Source organism: Pungitius pungitius, chromosome 1 (genome assembly GCF_949316345.1).
Source record: "Pungitius pungitius chromosome 1, fPunPun2.1, whole genome shotgun sequence".
Classification (NCBI taxonomy): domain Eukaryota; kingdom Metazoa; phylum Chordata; class Actinopteri; order Perciformes; family Gasterosteidae; genus Pungitius; species Pungitius pungitius.
The window spans coordinates 16,193,996-16,212,053 of record NC_084900.1 but is presented as its reverse complement, the minus strand read 5'-3'; the positions used below and the strand labels follow the sequence as shown (position 1 = coordinate 16,212,053).

General features: G+C 40.0%; 2 long non-coding RNA genes across 2 annotated transcripts; both read right to left on the bottom strand.

Annotated features, from left to right (window-relative positions):
• Window positions 1-453: 453 nt before the first annotated feature.
• Window positions 454-2,343, bottom strand: LOC119222074 (uncharacterized). The gene is made up of 5 exons (XR_009956278.1): window positions 2,230-2,343; window positions 2,106-2,121; window positions 1,918-2,006; window positions 1,386-1,765; window positions 454-1,245 (listed from the first exon to the last, which is right to left on the bottom strand). It is a non-coding gene; the product is annotated as an uncharacterized LOC119222074 (long non-coding RNA).
• A 2,294-nt stretch (window positions 2,344-4,637) lies between these two features.
• LOC119222078 (uncharacterized) lies at window positions 4,638-5,295 on the bottom strand. Its single transcript, XR_005120749.2, has 3 exons — window positions 5,105-5,295; window positions 4,953-4,988; window positions 4,638-4,794 (listed from the first exon to the last, which is right to left on the bottom strand). It is a non-coding gene; the product is annotated as an uncharacterized LOC119222078 (long non-coding RNA).
• Window positions 5,296-18,058: the final 12,763 nt, after the last annotated feature.

The following is an 18,058-nucleotide window of genomic DNA, read 5'->3' as shown; positions in this document are numbered from 1 at the left end:
GAGAGCATCACTAATGCAGATGAAATCAAAAACAGGAAAATACAAATATTTTAAATGGCTTTATGATTAAAACAAGGGTGCGTCTAAAGCCGTTATATCTTACTTCGACACCTGCATCACCATTTCCTTTAAGAATGAAGTAATATCTTAATTACATTGCTGTGATCTATTCCTGTTAAACGTTCCAATAAAAACATCAGCAGGTCAAATACTTCACATACAACTTTTTATCAAACACAATATGTAGAAAGTTAAAGAATTCAGCTTTAAGACATTTAACTAGTAACTACTTTAACAGACATTTTAATTTGTTTCTAGATGAATGTAGGAGGAAAATGTGGACATATATATGTTCCCTGTAATATCCCTGTCATTTTTATTGGAAACACTGCTTAGTGTCAGGAGAGGATGCGGGTCGAAGGCAGGCAGGGAGGACTCAAACGCAGATTTCCAATAAATAAAGTGCTCTTTAATATTTACCAAAAACATAAGCGACAGACCAACCTGAACAGGTGACAGGAAACAATGACTAGACATGAGACAAGAGACTGACAGGGCTTAAATACACAAGGCAGGTGGAAACAATCATTGACACAGCAGACAATCACAGGGGAAGACAGGACAAGGCAGGAAGTGAAGTTACCCAGGAACACAAGAGACATGAAAATTACAAAATAAGACAGGAAGCAGAACCAAACCGTGACACTTAGAGCTGCAAGTTTATTGATGCATAAAAAGATTAAACATTAGAAAATGTGTTAAACACAAGCAGGTGAAGATAAAACACAAAAAGTACCTTAAAACTGTTAAAAAGACAAAGATAAACTCAAATGTTGGAGAAATATGTGTCCAATAACAGATTAAATGTGTAAGAAATGTATCAGAAATAAAAGAAAAGATATATTGAATAATATCACCAACCTACTGAAGCTCAAAAACGTCAAACTTATTTTTTCTGCTTTTCAAACAAGCCTTCATTAAAAAAAGTTTTAAAAAACAAAGTGACAGAGCAGAAAACATGTACAGTGCACAATCAACTTCAACATTTGAATAAGTATATGTAATAATCAACTATTTTCAGCCACTAAACTCTTTAAAGACATATGATGTATATGTAATATAACTACAAAATACTTTCTCATATCAGGAAAGAAGTTCATTCAATGATTATTCAAAAGACAAAGATGTGGTTTTTCATGTCGTCATCCGTTCCCCTGGTTCTGTCCATGCAGGTGTTTTATTCATCTGAAAAAAGAGAAGGAAAAGAGATTAAAGGTTATTTAAGAGTAACAGGTGTAAGTGTTGTGTTTGACCTTTGCTGACTGCTGGTAGTAATACACAAGTACTCTCAGATTGTACTACATGGTCTGTTGTACTTGAAGTACCTGCAGCTGGTTCCATCCACATTTTGGTAATCTCTCTCCTCTGGTGCATCATTGGTGCGTCCCTGTTAGAAGGATCAGATGAATGCATGAAGAGACACTTTATTCTCCTTTATTAAAGCTCTGCTGGCCTCCAAAAGCATCTCAACTACTGCAGGTTGTTCCCTTATAGAAGTGTTCACATTAGCCATCAATGTCTTTGAGCTCAAACACAGAATCTGTGACATCATCGATACACTTTGTCTTTAATTTAAAGGATGGTCAACCAGTCACTTGATCATGTGATTCTAGTATTTAACAGCTGTGTGATGAACACACAGGATGTACTGCACCATGTTCAGGTTCTTCAGAGCCTCTGAGTGTTTCATAGACACAAGAATCACCTGCAGAGCAGTGAGGATAAAGACGAGGTCACATCAATCATTTGAACCACTTTGAGAACATTATATAATTCATACAAACAGATAACCAGAAATGGAAATGTTAGCATTAAAGTTAAGAATATATTATTAAATAAAAAAGGATTAAAGCTGACCAGGAAGAAGAGAAGTGTAATGTCCGTCTTGAGTTTCACCCTGGTTGATCATGTGGTCTGTAGCTGGGCTCTGATTGGTCCTCTGAGACCTTGTGGGTTCAAAACATGAAGTGAATACAGAGGATTGAATGAGGAACATGTAAAGTCCTGCTGCCATGTTCAGAGTGAGAAGAGAGGCTTGTACCAACCTGCTGAGGCTTGAAGCTGAAGAAAAAGGTTTCACATTGATCATTAATTAGTGTGTGTAATAATATCTGTGACTTTGACTTATTTCAGTGAAATCAGTCTCATATCAGAAGGAAAAGATCTCACCTTTTGACTTTCTGTAGAAACACAGAAACAGCAGCAGGAGAATAATCAGTAAAACTCCAGAAACCAGACCAACAACCAACAGCACGGGAAACACAGAAAGTGGTGCTGGTTCTTCAGGATCTACACACAATTACACAACAACCATGAAGAGAAACACAAGTAATAATTATATATATATAGTAACACATAGACCCAAACCCACAAACATGAACCATTTATCACATACTATTCACCTTTCATTGCTGCTCATGTTACATTTTAATATGTGTTTTTACTGAACATAAACATTTTAAAAACTATTTTCTCACACAAAGTTTATTTTAAGATAACTTGTAATTCAGTGATACCTTTTCTTACTCAGACTGTAACACATGTTACTAAACTCGTACTCACATTTCACTGACAACCAGCTCTCTGCTGAGGTCAAAGTCTCCAAACCTTGAGGTGATTTCATTCCTCTACATTTATAAAAGCCTTCATCTGACTTAGTAACTGCAGAGATAAGCAGCTCCCCTCTGACAGCATTTGGGAGGAGTTTGTCATTTTTATAGAAATCCACATCATAAAGAAGGTTTTCTGTCCTCAACTTGCAGCCAAGAGTGACCGAATGTCCCTCAGTCACAGGACGGACAGGACTCACCAGGATGACATCACCTCCTGTAAAGAGACCAGAGGACAGGAAGTCAAACAAGCTGATGTCCAATGACCAGAAGACATTTATAGTTTACATTTGTTATTCACATTCATACAGCAGCTGAGTGAATAGCTGCATTTCATGGATGAAAGAGACGGCCCTTTGGTGACGTACATGCTCACAGTTACATCTTTAATTAATGCTCAATATGTGGGAGACAAATGTCCACTTAGTGGCAGTGAGCTACAGAATGGTCTAAAAGGGACAAACTGAGGCAGATAACTCTACAGCTCCTTTGGTTTAAAGTCAATGGTGGACGTCTATGGTCATAAAGAGGAAAGTAAACCACAAAGACATGTTGGATAATACAAAGAAATTATACTGCAACAAACTAAGAATGTTGAGTCGTTTGTTAAAATAAATATTGATTTAAACTCATCATAAAGTCACCTTAAAATGTCAGCACTCTGTAATAAGATGTGTAAATACTTTAGATTTAAAAACCTTTAAATGAATATAAACTCACTGTGTATAGTGATGTTGGCTGCATTGCTAAACTGTGTTTCAGACTCACACCAGTACACTCCACTACTCGCTCTAGTGTTGATGTTGCATGTGGATCCAGTCATTTTACCCCAGATAGAACAGGGTGACATGAAGCCAGATTCATCAACCCTCATCACTCTCCACTCAGTAGAGTTTCCCTCACAGCTCAGTGACAGTGACTCTCTGCTGAAGTGCTGCAGTCTGTGAGGACTCACTGTGAGAGACGCTGCTGGAACACACCTGAAGACACATCATTAGGAGACACACACAGGACAATGTCAACACAAAAAGGACATTTATTCCCTTGTCCAAGAATATAAAAGTCTGAACAAACTCACCTCCAGACCAGACAAACTTCACATCACTATACTGAGTGTAAAACACAGGATCTTCTCTTCTAGCTCTGCACTTATATCCTGCTGTGTGTGTCTGTCCATGAAGAATGTAGGAACCCTGTTCAGTCCCAGTGGTGCTACCAGGTAGAAGCTCAGAAATGTAGGTGGAGGTTCAACACTGCAGGTCAGAGTCACTGAGTCTCCAGGACTCGGCCATGATGGAGACACTGTGAGGACAGGACGAGGGACATCTGTTGGAAAGAGGTTTCACAGAATAAAGACGTGTTATGATGAGTCCTTGGTGGATTACTTTCACTGCTGATGTCCTCCATCTTTTTATCTGTCTTCAACTGTGTTAAACAGGTGTTTGGGGACCATGTCTTTAAACATAGTAACTCATCTTACATTTCAAATATTCTATTTCAGATTCTTTGTCCTTAAATCTGCACTTGTAACAGCTCCCATCAGACATCAGAGAAATGGTGATTTCATGTGTGTTTTGTCTTTGTAGAAGTCAGCATTCTTCTCCTTTCTCTGGTCTCCATGTCTACAGTGAAGAGTCACTGATTCTCCTTCATACAAGGAGGACGCAGGAGGTAAAGGATCACATCTTTGTCTGTGGAACACTTAGTTCTTTGCTTTACTAAATGATCAATGATACAACATATCAGGGATTTATGTTTCTGACATAATTATAATTAAAGTTACAGACAGAAGAAGACATCAAAGTCAGTCTCCCTGTAATGAATAATAAAAGGTTCACTGTGTAATGACTACATTTCACCTGAAGGCGGCGCCAGACTCTGCTGATGTGTTTGATCTATTTGTGTTATCAATAATCACCACCATTTCTTCTAGTTAGTGGTAATTCTAGAAATTATGGTGTACCGGTATATCTATTTACTGTTCTGTTTGTGGTAAAGAAATGATCATTCCTACTGAATGAGTAATTCCAGTCAGTGTCGTTTCCTTCCCTTGAGTCACATATGAAGCTAACTTCCTCTCCAGTAAATAAAGGGGACCAGTTTGGCTCAATATGCAGCAAAGCATCTAGAAACAAACACAACATGCAAAGAATGAATCTTATCTTCTTTCTTGTATTCATCATAATCAAACTAAAGAACAGAAATATTAAATGTAAAATAGAGACAGAAGGTGTTGAATCGTCTTGAGTGAATGTATCAGAATAAAGAAAGTTGTATAAAAACCTTCAGCGTGTCCACAGTAGAGGAGAATATTCAGCACTAAAATAAAGTGAAAAACATCATCATGCATCATCAAACTGACAGAAACTATTAACTTCTGGCCTTTAAAAAGTTGAATCTATGAAAACTATGATTTAAAGAGAGAAAGTACTCACAGAAAAGCCCCAACACAGCAAACAAAGTGTGTCCCATCCTCACGTCCACTCTGACACTCTGACTCTCTGCTTGTGAGAAACACTTCTGCTTCGAGTCAAGAGACAGATTGAAAGGTGTGAAACATCCGGAGAAATGTGGAAATTCAGAAACAACAGATGAACATCAGATGTGAGGTTTCCTCTGACTTCTGCTTCTGTTCATGATCCATTCTTTATACTAAAGCAGCACATTTTATTTAAAACATATCCAGTGACCCAGAGAAAGGTGTTGCATCATTTCAGAATGACTGATATAAAAACCCTGTGAGGTAAAGAGAAGTGAATCACAGAAGCTCGCTGAAACAGACCAAAATGAATCCACCATCTTTTAATTAGACTTAAATGTAGTAAGTGAGACATTTTATTTAATCAATCATGAGGTTCCTTTTTGTGCATCAAAACCACATTCAACTCTAACAGCAAAACACAGCAGCAGGAGGAAGTGGTGCATTCTGGGACGCCTCTTTCATCACAACTGAACTGCAGCCTGAGACGTGTAAATTAAAGTAAAAAAACATGTTGTATTCTGTTTTGGGTTGTTTGTCTTTTTTTATTTTGCAATGGACAAATAAAAACTTCTACATGAACTACATTCAACTAAACTGATGGCGAGATGGAGCAGGGACCCCCTTTGGCTGTCATGAATGTAATTCACGTCATTTGTATTGTATATTGATGCACAGGTATATTTGTTTGTTCTCTGAAGTACCTACACTAAATAACTTTTTTTACACACCGGTTGTCAAACATACAGTATTTTATTCTTTGGTAAGGGCAGGATGCATTAAACAACGACAGCAGACTCCTTAAATGCAAGGTTAAATGCGTTACTGTTCTTACGATATGACAATATGATGATAGCGCTCAAACTAAACCAAAAAAATACTCTCTTCCCTTGCTACGGTTCCTTTTCTCAGAAATTTGACAAGGAAGGTTGCACAAAATGCATCGTCAACCGCCCTAGTGGTGTCATCTGCTTGCCACCCTTTCCACATATATATTTTTTAGCTGCTTTAGGATGTTGCAGCTATTTAATAACAAGAAAAGAAGTATCAGTGCTCTTGGAAAGGAAAGCCATTCGGTGAAACGTGAAGAGTTCTGCAGTAAGGGACAGGAGATTAGAACATTTTGATGTGTAGATTTAGATTCCTTTGTTGCTGTAAATCATTGTTTTTATACGTTTAGCAGGTTCATTAATTGGTTTTAGCATTTTAAAAAATATATATTTTTATAACTTTTACCAGGCCTATGTTGGACCCTATTTTAACCTCATTGAAGTACATTGCAGACAAGAGGAACACAGCTGGACACCAACTAAACCTTGTGGTGTTCGACTTTTCACTTGTTTTATTAGAAACACACGGCACGAGGGTCACGGTGAGTGCCCCGAAGGGCGGATTTTATTAGGTTGCATGAGGGTTTTCCCCTGGTGCTCGCTCCTCTCTCTCTCGGTCTTCTTCCCGGTGCGCGGTGCTGCGGGCGTCCGTGGAGTCCAAGGGGACGGAGGGATGGCGGTCACCCACTGCTTTCTGGGGGGGGAGATAACACAAGCCACACGTTACTCGGGTCCTGCGGGACATCTTCCACCTCCACGGTGTGTGCGCCTGATGGCACGCAGGTGTGGCCGCTCAGCCCGTGACGAGCAGGTGCAGGTGTGCCTGCTCTGTTTCCAGGGCGACGCTGACGAGGGCTCAGACCTTTTGTCACAATATACACACACATATATTTGAATACAAGTGCAGTTGTTTTATGGGTTTTAGCTTACAAATAAAAGCATTGTTTACCCTCTAAATTATATCTTAGTTATCATTGCTTCTCTAACCCTTAAACAAAAGAACTGGTGTTTTTACGGAGACCTAGATTCCCCTAAGGAGAATTGATGAACATTTCCATGTATTTTGCACCTTCAGTACTGCGCCTGTTGTGTTTAAACTCCATTTACTCTACTGTTTTTAACAGTACAAAATGGGAAAGAGTCAAAAAGGGGTAAAAACTCATAAAAAGCCCTAATTTGGAAATAACACGCTCCATGCCAACCCTGCAGCCCAGAGAATGTTTTTCAACTGTGTCAGTCAACTAGGCCACATGCAGCGGAATTAGGTGTAAAGTGGTTGTGTTCTTGGAGAATTTTTAATCACTGTGTCATTAGATGCTTGACATGCTTGACAACATTTTAAAAGGAAACTTGCCTAGGTCTGGTTCAATCAGTCACCCCACCACAACTCCCTACGACAACTACAATCATGCCCACTACCGCCAACCCAGTACCACCTACTACATCGTTTGGATCGATATGCAGGACGCTACCATCCTCATCCAACTGACTGAACACGGTATATCCAATGTGACATTTTAAGAAGATTCCACATCTGCACATGCCCAGCGGGTTTGACCTTTAATCCTACACTCAGTTATCTTTTCCAAACATGGACAACAATGCTCTCTTTGTGATGTGGAAGTGACCATTGGAAGTCGATTCAGAAGTCCTTCTCGGAAAGATGGGGCACAGATTGCGACACAGTGGGGTGGCGAAAATAGGACTCAAGCACAAAAAAAAAAAAAAACAACTCACCAAAAGTGTCACACAAATCATCTAATTCAGGGTGAAATGGACAGACACTGTACATACATCTGGTTATTTTAGCTTGTGTCTCTTGCAAGGGAGCTGGACAAGAGAATGTTATGACATCATTATAGATTTGGTCCTGTGATACTGAAGTAAAGAGACAGAGGTTCATCTTCGGTGTTCATTCTCTACTCGAGAGTCTTAATAGTAGTGCAATGCAGTCTGCAGGAGACGCGCAAAGACCGCAGGAAGTGTATAGATAAGGGGGTATTCAAATAAATTGTAAAGAGGTCCCGTTAGAGAAAATTTCTAGAATCAAAGGTCCGGAAGATCATAATGTAACCATTTAGTGTCATTAAATAGAGGGATAGAGATCAACGTGTGAAGTTAATCAATTATAGTACTAAAGTTAAATTAAGTACAAAAACTCTTCGACATTAGTTTATCGTCATGTAACAAAGAACTGTATAACTGCAAATGTGAATAATGTTATCTCCAAAACTAAATAAAAAGGGCTGCGTTTCAAAATAGAATTGCTTAATCCCTTTGCAAACAAAAAGCTAAGACGAGCTAAACGAAATAGGTTGTTTGGCTGAATCCTTGCAAATATCCCCAAACCAAGCTTTCAACTTTGATCACTCTTTCTAAAGAGTGCACAAAATGCCATCAGGAGGAGATAAGAAAGGAGACAAAGACTTGTACACAAAGTCAAAAAACAGGTTCAGTAAGGCGGTGAAAGATGCTAAACTAATGTACTCTGAGAAACTGCAACAACAACTCTCAGCAAATTATTCTGCTTCTGACCGACTCTGACATCCCACTTTTTCTGCGGTCACTCAGGTCACACTTTCACTTACATTGTCTAATTCCTTGTATGTTTGACACTAAATGCTCTTGATTAATTCAAACATTTACTTAAGTGTGCTAAACTGCAGTTAGAGTGGGCTTGGACATTTGAGGAGAAGCATTGTAGGACGTAAAGGGGTGTCTTTTAGGATTAGCTATTTCATAGTTGAAACAATAAAGGGCCATGTCAAAAGCATTGCAAGTGAACAGACAACACAACAACGTGTTGCGTTTAGGTCCCTTGTCCTCATAAAGTTAGCGAAGCTTCACACCTTTGCAAATTAATGCTTTGCTACTTGTTAAAAGCCAAAGCCTTTTATGTAATGATTTTTCACATGTCATTTATATTAGCTCACACAAACACTTCATCCATTTGTTCCTGGCCCCTCTGTCAAATTTTAGAACCCATTGTGGCCCGCGATTCAAAAAGTTTGCCCACCCCTGCTATAGACCTATCCTAGGAGGGATATCTAATGGACAAACTAAGTACTACAAGCTAGACTATTAATTAAAGTTGTAGACACAACACAGGGGGTCCCTGCTCCTGATCAGAGAAGAAACTAAGATGACATTAGTTTTCGGCGACTAAACCTAGACTAAAACTAAGGATTAAAATGACTAAATGTGACTAAAACTAACATTCATTATCGTCTAAAAGACTAAGACTCAGAAATAGCTTTCAAAATTAACACTGCAATGCACAACTGTGAAACACCAAAGGTATACCTTTAAAGTAGGAAGGAGAGACTGGTGCTCAGCACAATCCCGATCATCCCTTCTTTTCATACAGGTATAGAAATATAGGCAGCACAAAAAGGATATTGATCAAATTAAAGAAGATACACTGTCTCCGCTGTGTCTGTGAAGATGACTTGGAGCAATTCTTTAAAGGGTCAAGAAGATGACAAGGTGTGGGAAATATGCAGGTCACACTGTTCCAATTTAAATGTGCACTTAAGTTAATGAGGAAATTGGCTCAGGTAGCTCTGCGGGCCAGCTGGCGAGATTTGGTATCTAATAAAAACTCCTCCCTTTTGAGGTTTGCCCAGCATGTCCAAATAATAACCGGAACATGCCTGGCCGAGAATACATTGTTGATGGTCCATTCTGCTCTTTAGATTATGTGCAAGGTCACATTATGTTATGACTACGGTGTGTCTAATTAAAAAGGACATTACAGGAAGGATAATTTCCTCGTTGAGGTGTGGAAACAGCGGGTGAGGAAAATGACGCTGTGGTTCAAAATTCTCCAGAAAGAAAACACTATTGGCAGCGTTGGATTACCAATCTTACCAGCACAACTGTAGGACTTTACTAAAATTAAAATGACTCATAATTAGTCAGAGCTGTAACCATTGGGATATAGTTTCAGACTGAAGAAAACAATACAGTCATTAACATTCGTCCAGCCCAGTTATTAACACATTATCAAACTCTTTTCCTGGAACTCAAACATCACGTAGACCTTGATGTACAGGATCTGCCAATTCCTAACAGTCTTGTTTGAGGTTTTGTTTTTTATCAATCTTATAGCGTAAAATATGCAGTGGACAAAAGGGAAGTATCTGGTAGGTCGCGTAATCAGATGCCACCAGTGCCAATTTCCTCATAACTAATTAAGTGTCCACTTTTAATTTTGGAACTGTCACACCCAGTCAAATGTATTTAAAGCATCGCCATCGAGACCTGTCATTCACTAGTCACTGGAGAGACAGTGTATGCTTCTTTGAACATTTGTAAGTATAACTTTTACTTATTTATTTTCCTGCTCTGTATATTGCTGTATTGTTGCTGTAAGCTTCTCAGGCTTAATTGTGGTTTTCATGGGACCCATTCATAATTAATAGCTCAGTGTGAGGACGTCAAATTAATACATGTGTTTACATTTATTCCGCTGTATATTAATTGCAAGCTTCTATTTCAGATCATCCGGATGGTGGCAAAATGGGCAAGCTCAATCTAACTACAGGTAAAGCATGCTGATCAATTCAATTCTTTAATTAAAGAGTCAGTTTAAGCAAATTACTAAACATTGGTAAGATACCACTGAAGTTGAGGTAAATCTTACCAAGCAGTTGCATGATCAGCCCCAGAGAATATTAAATATCCATCTCCTTTTCCTGATCTTACCCAAAAGTTTAGTTTGAATGAAATATTTACTGTACTCTTCATGATACACAAAACAGTGTTAATCGATCATTAATGTAGATAACATTTATTTCTAGGGCCGGGACTCGATTAAAAATATTAATCTAATTAATTAGAGGCTTTGTAATTAATTAATCAAAATGAATCTCATTTTAATTGCATAAATATTTGACCTGAGAACAGTGAGAAGTAATTTTTTTCACATGGATTTTTATTTTTGTTCAACCAATTCCAGCAGACATGTGTAGCAATAGCATATTTAGAAATATAGCTACTTTCAGGTAGCCTATAGGTAAGTAGACCTTAATAATAATAATAATAAAAAATCGAACTTGTATAGCGCTTTTTTTGGACACTCAAAGACGCTTTACATGAGGGAAAAAACTAAAAATGGGGTTTACGGAAAAGCTAGTTTGAACAGGTGGGTTTTGAGCACTGATTTGAAGGAAGGTAATGAGTCAGAGTTTCTAATGGGCTGTGGGAGTGAGTTCCAAAGGGTGGGGGCGGCGATGGCAAAGGCTCGGTCCCCCAGGGTTCGGCGGTTAGTGCGAATGATAGGGGTGAGGCGGTTGGTGCCTGCTGAGCGGAGGTGGCGGGTGGGCTGGTGTTGTTGCAGAAGCTCAGAGAGGTAGGGCGGAGCCAGGTTATGGAGGGACTTATAAGTGAGGAGGAGGAGCTTGTATTGAATCCGATATTGAACGGGGAGCCTGTGGAGCTGTTCGAGGACCGGGGTGATGTGTTCTCTGGACCGGGTATGGGTGAGGAGGCGGGCAGCAGAGTTCTGGATGTATTGCAGTTTTTGGAGATGAGTGGTGGGAAGTCCATAGAGGAGGCTATTGCAGTAGTCGAGTCTGGAAGAGATGAATGCGTGGATGAGGATTTCTGCTGTTGACTGGGTAAGGGAGGGGCGGAGGCGGGCAATGTTGCGGAGGTGGAAGAAGGATGTTTTAGTGATGTGGTTAATGTGCGTTTGGTATGAGAGAGTGGAATCCATTCTGTAAACTATGTTTTTTTTAAGTAGACCAATACTTTAAAGTACATTCAGAACATTGGTTATTTTTTCAGACGTGGACTTAGTTACCCTGGTCCTTAAACCAGTCATCTGGTGCAGTGTGGGTTGGGTGTGGGTCCTTGTACTCGGAGTCGGGCTAACTTCCACGCTAGCTGCTAATTGTTTTGCGTTGAGGTGATACTTGAGGCTCGATGTGAATTCCTTGTCGCATAGCTTGCACACAACCACACTCTTATTGACGCTTCCATCCGTGTGTTTATCATAATAAGATTTCCCATTCACGGGGCCACCCAACACGGTCTAGTCAACTTCTTCGTTCATGTTCACTGTGGTTTGTTGTTGTCTGAAGTCATGAACGCTAGTTGGTGCTCCAGTATAATCGGTCCTCCGAAACTCATCCAGTGAGAAACGTTCTGCGGTGTAAAAAAATGTTTAATGTGTTAATTTCTGTGTAATTAATTAATCGTAATTAACGCGCTAAAGTCCCGGCCCTATTTATTTCATAATGTTAGACAAAATCCCATTGAATTCCAATGTAACTTGGTGACTAGAAATTTGACCGTAATATTAAAATAACCTGCACAAATACAAACAGAAACCAGACCAGAAAAAAGTGAGAATCTAATTATATTATATGCTCTTCAAGTCCTGGACTAAGGTCTGTAGAATGAAGCAGAATTTGGGGTTTGCAAGTTACCTTCATTGTTTATTCTGAGCTTTCAGTTATATGACAGAAGTTGTCTTCTTACCGGGATAGATTGCCACGGTTACGTATGCCGAACACCTTACGTACATCAGAACAAGTTATATTAGAGACCTCCACTCGTTTTAACAGCAATGCATCCTGACCAATCCAAGCTTATATTGCTATGGTAAATTAATAGATATATTGTGTATATATATATTATACAATTAGGAAGAAGTTAGAGTCATAAGTCAGGCTAAAATTAATCTAGTTGAAACAGACATGTGCATAAAAGAAACCCCAGAACTTGGCGAGTGTAAATGAACTGATTTTCTGCTTCATCTAGGGCACAATAGATCTGACTATAATTCTATGTCAATAATGTAAAAATGATATGTTGTGTGTCACAAACAGACGTTCCCCGTCTCCGGAACATTAAGGTCCGAAGCTCAGGATCTCAAGTCACCCCTCTGCTGCACGTTATAGTGGTTTGTGCCACTCAGGATCAGCCCACTGAGCCGGCACGGCCACTCCCACCTACGCACCTGTGGCTCGTCTCAAATCAGGAGAGGCTGGGCATTTAAGCTGCCGAAGCCTCAGAGGCCAGTGCGTCAAAAGAATTGCCCACAGAACTTTACTTTGGATTTATGAGATACAGGGTAAGAGAGTTCATGCATAAGCCAATGAGATGCTACAAGTGCCAAAAATTTGGCCATGTAGCTAAAATGTGTAGGGGGAAAAAAAGGTGTGCTAAATGTGGTGGGGAGCATGACTATGGAGAATGCGGTGAGGGGGTAATACCTAAATGCTGTAATTGTGGAGGGGAGCACAGTGCGGCCTTCTGGGGCTGTGAAGCAATGAGAAAGGAGTCTGAGATTCAGAATGTGAAAAGGAAGGATAGGGTTCCTTATACAGAAGCAGTTAAAAGAGTGGAGCAAGCCAAGAGAAGTAATGAAGAAAGTGTTAGAGAGGAAATAAGAACAGTGAATGCATGGAGTCAGAGGCAGGAACGTGTTAGGGATGAGGAAAGGAAGGTGAGGAGGGATAGTAAAAGAGACTTGGTTATCTTTATTGCAGGGGTAATTAATGCAACAGCTGAAGCCAAATCCAAAACAGAAAGGATTCAAATCATTGCAAAGGCAGCAATGCAGCATTTGGGCATGCTAGACCTAAAATGGGAAGAAATAAGGGATTGTCTTGCCGTTCATTCAAGCCAAGAAATAGGTAAAGGGTGATCATATCTATTATGTTCATTCTACATTGGAATGCAAGGAGCTTACTAGCAAATGGCCAAGATTTTAAACAATACATAGACAATAAAAGTGAAAAGCCCGATATAATGTGTATTCAGGAAACATGGCTAAAACCCAGATTTGACTTTGTTTTAAATAACTACGTTATCGTTAGACGAGATAGGGAGCAAAGGAGCGGTGGGGGGTGTGCCACCTTTATAAGGAAGGGTGTACCTTATAGGGTGTTGGGTACAGGGAAGGAACAAGAATATGTGGTAGTGGAAGTATGGGCAGATAGAAAGAAAATAGTAATAATAAATTATTATAATCCCTGTAAACAGCTAGAAGTAAAAGAAATGGAGGAAATAGAAGGCCAGGATAGGGATAATGTTGTATGGTGTGGAGATTTTAATGCTCACAACACAGTGTGGGGGGGGGGATAAGACAGATAATAATGGACAGGTGATTGAGGAGATAATGAATGATAGGAAGTTAGTGTGTATGAATGATGGTAGAAAGACTAGGATAGATGTTAGATCGGGCAGGGAGTCAGTATTAGACCTTACACTTGTGTCTAGCAGGCTGGCTTTAAAATGTGAGTGGGAAGTGTATAAAGACGGCACTTTTGGAAGTGACCACTACCCAGTCATATGTAAACTGAATGTTGAGGTAAGGGGGAGCACAGAAGTTCGGTATGGAAGGTGGATGTTCAATAAAGCAGACTGGGAGAGATTTATAGAAATAAGTGATTCATATTTTAGGTCAGATCAGGAAACAATGGATGTTGAAAGGAACGAAAGCGAGGTGAGGCAGAGTATTGATATGGCTGCAAGTGCTACAATACCAAAAAGCTCAGGTAAACTTGTAAGGAAAGCGGTTCCATGGTGGTGTAGTGAATGTAAGGAGGTAGTTAAGGAGAGAAACAGAGCATTTAGAAGGCTAAAAAGAACTCATAACTTTCAACATATGATAGAGTATAAACAAGCACAGGCAGAAGTAAGAAGGACAATAAGGCAAAAGAAAAGAGCATTCTGGAGGGGATATTGTAGTAACATCGGAAGCAATACTAATATAAAGGATTTGTGGGGAATGATCAGGAAAATGGAAGGTAATAAGAGAGAGTGGAATTATCCAATTCTTTCAGATGGGGAGCAGCTGGCTATGTCGAACTTAGAGAAAGCAGAAATGATGGCGAGTACTTTGAGTAAGGTGCATAGTTCCAGTAATCTATCAGAAGAAGAAAGAATGGGTAGGGAAGGAACAAGGAGGGTATATGCTGAGAATATCCAAAAGAAAGGGAAGTTAGATGATAAGTATAATGTTCCATTTACAATGAGAGAGTTAAGAAATGCGTTAGATAAATGCAAGAATTCAGCCCCTGGCCAAGATGAAATATGCTATAGCATGGTAAGGCACTTAAGTAATAAAGGGATAGAGAAGGTTCTAAATCTATTTAATAAAGTGTGGGAGGAGGGAAAGATTCCTACTGGATGGAAAGAGGCAGTTATCTTACCAATAAGAAAACCGGGGAAAGATGCTAGTAATCCAGCAAGTTATAGACCAATAGCTTTAACGTCTCACTTGGGTAAATTAATGGAAAGATTGGTGAATGGAAGGCTTATGCACTTTATGGAAGAAAGGGGGCTGATGGCTAGCTGTCAGAGTGGATTTAGAAAAGGAAGAAGTACGATTGACTCAATCATATGTCTTGAGGATGAAATAAGAAAAGCTCAGGTAAAGAAAGAGACTGTTGTGGCAGTATTTATAGATGTGGAAAAAGCATATGATATGCTATGGGTAGAAGGTCTCTTAATCAAAATGCACATACTAGGAATTGGGGGAAACATGTTTAACTGGGTAATGGACTTCTTATATAATAGAAGCATTCAGGTGAAAATAGGAGGAGCAATATCTAGAAGGTGTTTCGTAGAAAATGGGACGCCACAAGGTAGTGTGGTGAGTCCATTGCTGTTCAATATAATGATTAATGATGTGTTTTCTAAAGTTCAGCCAGGAATTGGAAAGTCATTATTCGCAGATGATGGTAGCTTATGGAAAAGGGGGAAAAATGCAAGGTTTTAAATTTCTTGGTGTGGTATTTGATCCTAGACTTACGTGGAGGAATCATGTGGCAAGTATAGTAGACAAATGTAAAAAGGTAATGAATGTAATGAGATGCCTGGCTGGAACAGAGTGGGGAGCAGACGTAGTCTCCTTGAAGCAAATATATATATATTTAATTAGAGCAAGAATTGAATATGGGTGTTTGGTGTATGGATCTGCAGCCAAGTCAGTGCTAGCCAGATTAGATGTAATCCAAGCTAAGGCACTGAGAATATGTACAGGAGCCGTGCGAACTTCTCCAGTATGTTCATTGCAGGTAGAAGCAGGAGAAGTGCCATTTGATCTGCGAAGAAAGCAGCTTCAGGCGAATTATTGGGTAAACCTGATGGGTCAAAAGGGGGATCACCCAGTGAACAGTATAATTCAGGCAAGCTGGGAAAGAGAGATGGTAAGACTATCAAGTTTTGGATGGACAGGGGAGGCAGTGGCACAGGAAATGGCTGTAAAAGATAAGAACTTTTGCCCAGGGGTAATGTGGCCGGCAGTTCCTATATGGCTATTAGAGGCCCCAAAAACCGATTTAGAGATACTTAAAATTAAGACGGATAATCCTGAGGCAAATTTAGTATATGCAGTCCAATGTCAGATAATGGAGAGATATCAGGAACATATTAGCATCTTTACAGATGGTTCGAAAGATCAAACAACTGGTGCCACAGGAGCAGCTTTTATTATTCAGAGGTGGAATGTCCAAGACTTTAAGAGAACGTCAAATTTTTTAAGTGTATTCACAGTGGAATTATATGCAATCTTGATGGCAGTGCAATGGACTGAGCAGATTCAGAACCAAAAAGTAGTGATATGTAGTGACTCTGTGTCAGCTATCAGTAGTATCGGGAAAGGGTCGTCAAAGAGGCGGCAAGACCTTGTATATGAGATTTTAATAGCAATTAGAGATGTGAAAAGGAGAGGGGTAGAAATTTCGTTTATGTGGGTTCCAGCTCATGTAGGCATTACGTATAACGAAAAGGCTGATAAATTGGCGAAAAGGGCTGCTCAAAAAGAGGTTATAGAGGTAAATTTAAGCCTATCTGAGGCAGAAGGTAAAAGTGTAGTGTGGCAGGAAACAATGCTAAAGTGGCAGCAAGTATGGGAGCAGGAAGCCAAAGGGAGGCAGCTATTCAGGGTACATGCTACGGTTAATATCAATAAAAGCAGAGGGGGGGGCAGTCGTAAAGAGCAGGTTACTATGGCTAGAATGAGAATTGGTCACACAGGACTGAACAGCACTTTATATATTATAGGAAAGCATCAGAGTGGCCTGTGCTCATGTATGGAACCTGAGACAGTGGAGCATGTGCTGATGTTGTGTAGGAAGTATGACCGGCAAAGGCAGGAGCTATTCTCAGGACTGAGAGAAATTGGCGTGGAAGATCTAACTCTGGAAAATATTCTAGGAGTAAGCGAGTGGGGAAAGAAATGCCTTGTTAAATTTTTGAGAGATGCTGGAGTGTATGACAGAGTGTAAAGCAATAGTGGGATAGGCCCATAGATGGCAGCAATGCAACTCAGTGGATGCCGGCTGCCGTAAAATCCCAAAGAAGAAGAAGAAGAAGAAGAAGAGGCCAGTGCGAAGTCTTGTGCATGTTGCCATCACAGTCAGAGCGTTCTATTGATATTCTGTTTCTGCCTACCTGCTATTTGACCTCTCCTTTGTCGCAGACCTTGTTCACGCCTGCCTGACCCCCGACGGTACCTCTGCCTACCTCTGCGCTCCCGGCCCCTCGCCTGACCCCCAGCTCCGACCTCGCCTGCTCCCTGACGGTACCTCTGCCGACCTCTGCTTGCCTGGCTTTTCGACCCCTGCCTGTTCACCGGACACTACCACGCCTGACGTCTGTACCTTGTTAATAAAACTGCGCTCTGCGCTTGGGTCTACTCTGGTCTCCTGTGGTGCGTTACATTGTGGTTGTATTCTTAAGGCAAGTGTGACCCATGTAGCCTTATTCTGTCAGCTGTAACGCCAGCAGAGTAGAAAGCAAACCAAAATAGATATCCTCTCATCATATATTCATCAGATATTCACTTTTGGAGTTCAGCTTCTAAAACCGTGTGTTTTAGTTGGACATGTTGTAGTCGTGTTTTAAAGCCACGCGTTGGATGCAGTGTGTTTCTTTTATCACGTTACTGTTATGTACCCTCTAGGTGCTTAGAATAGATAAAAGGAAATTGATTTGCTCCCAGTCCATTTCACACCGAAATAAATTGATTAGATTGTAGTTACTTATACCCTGGGTATGTTAAAATGCTTTGTGGTACAGCTCCTGTTAATGTTCTTTTGAACCCAATACTAAACAAGTGT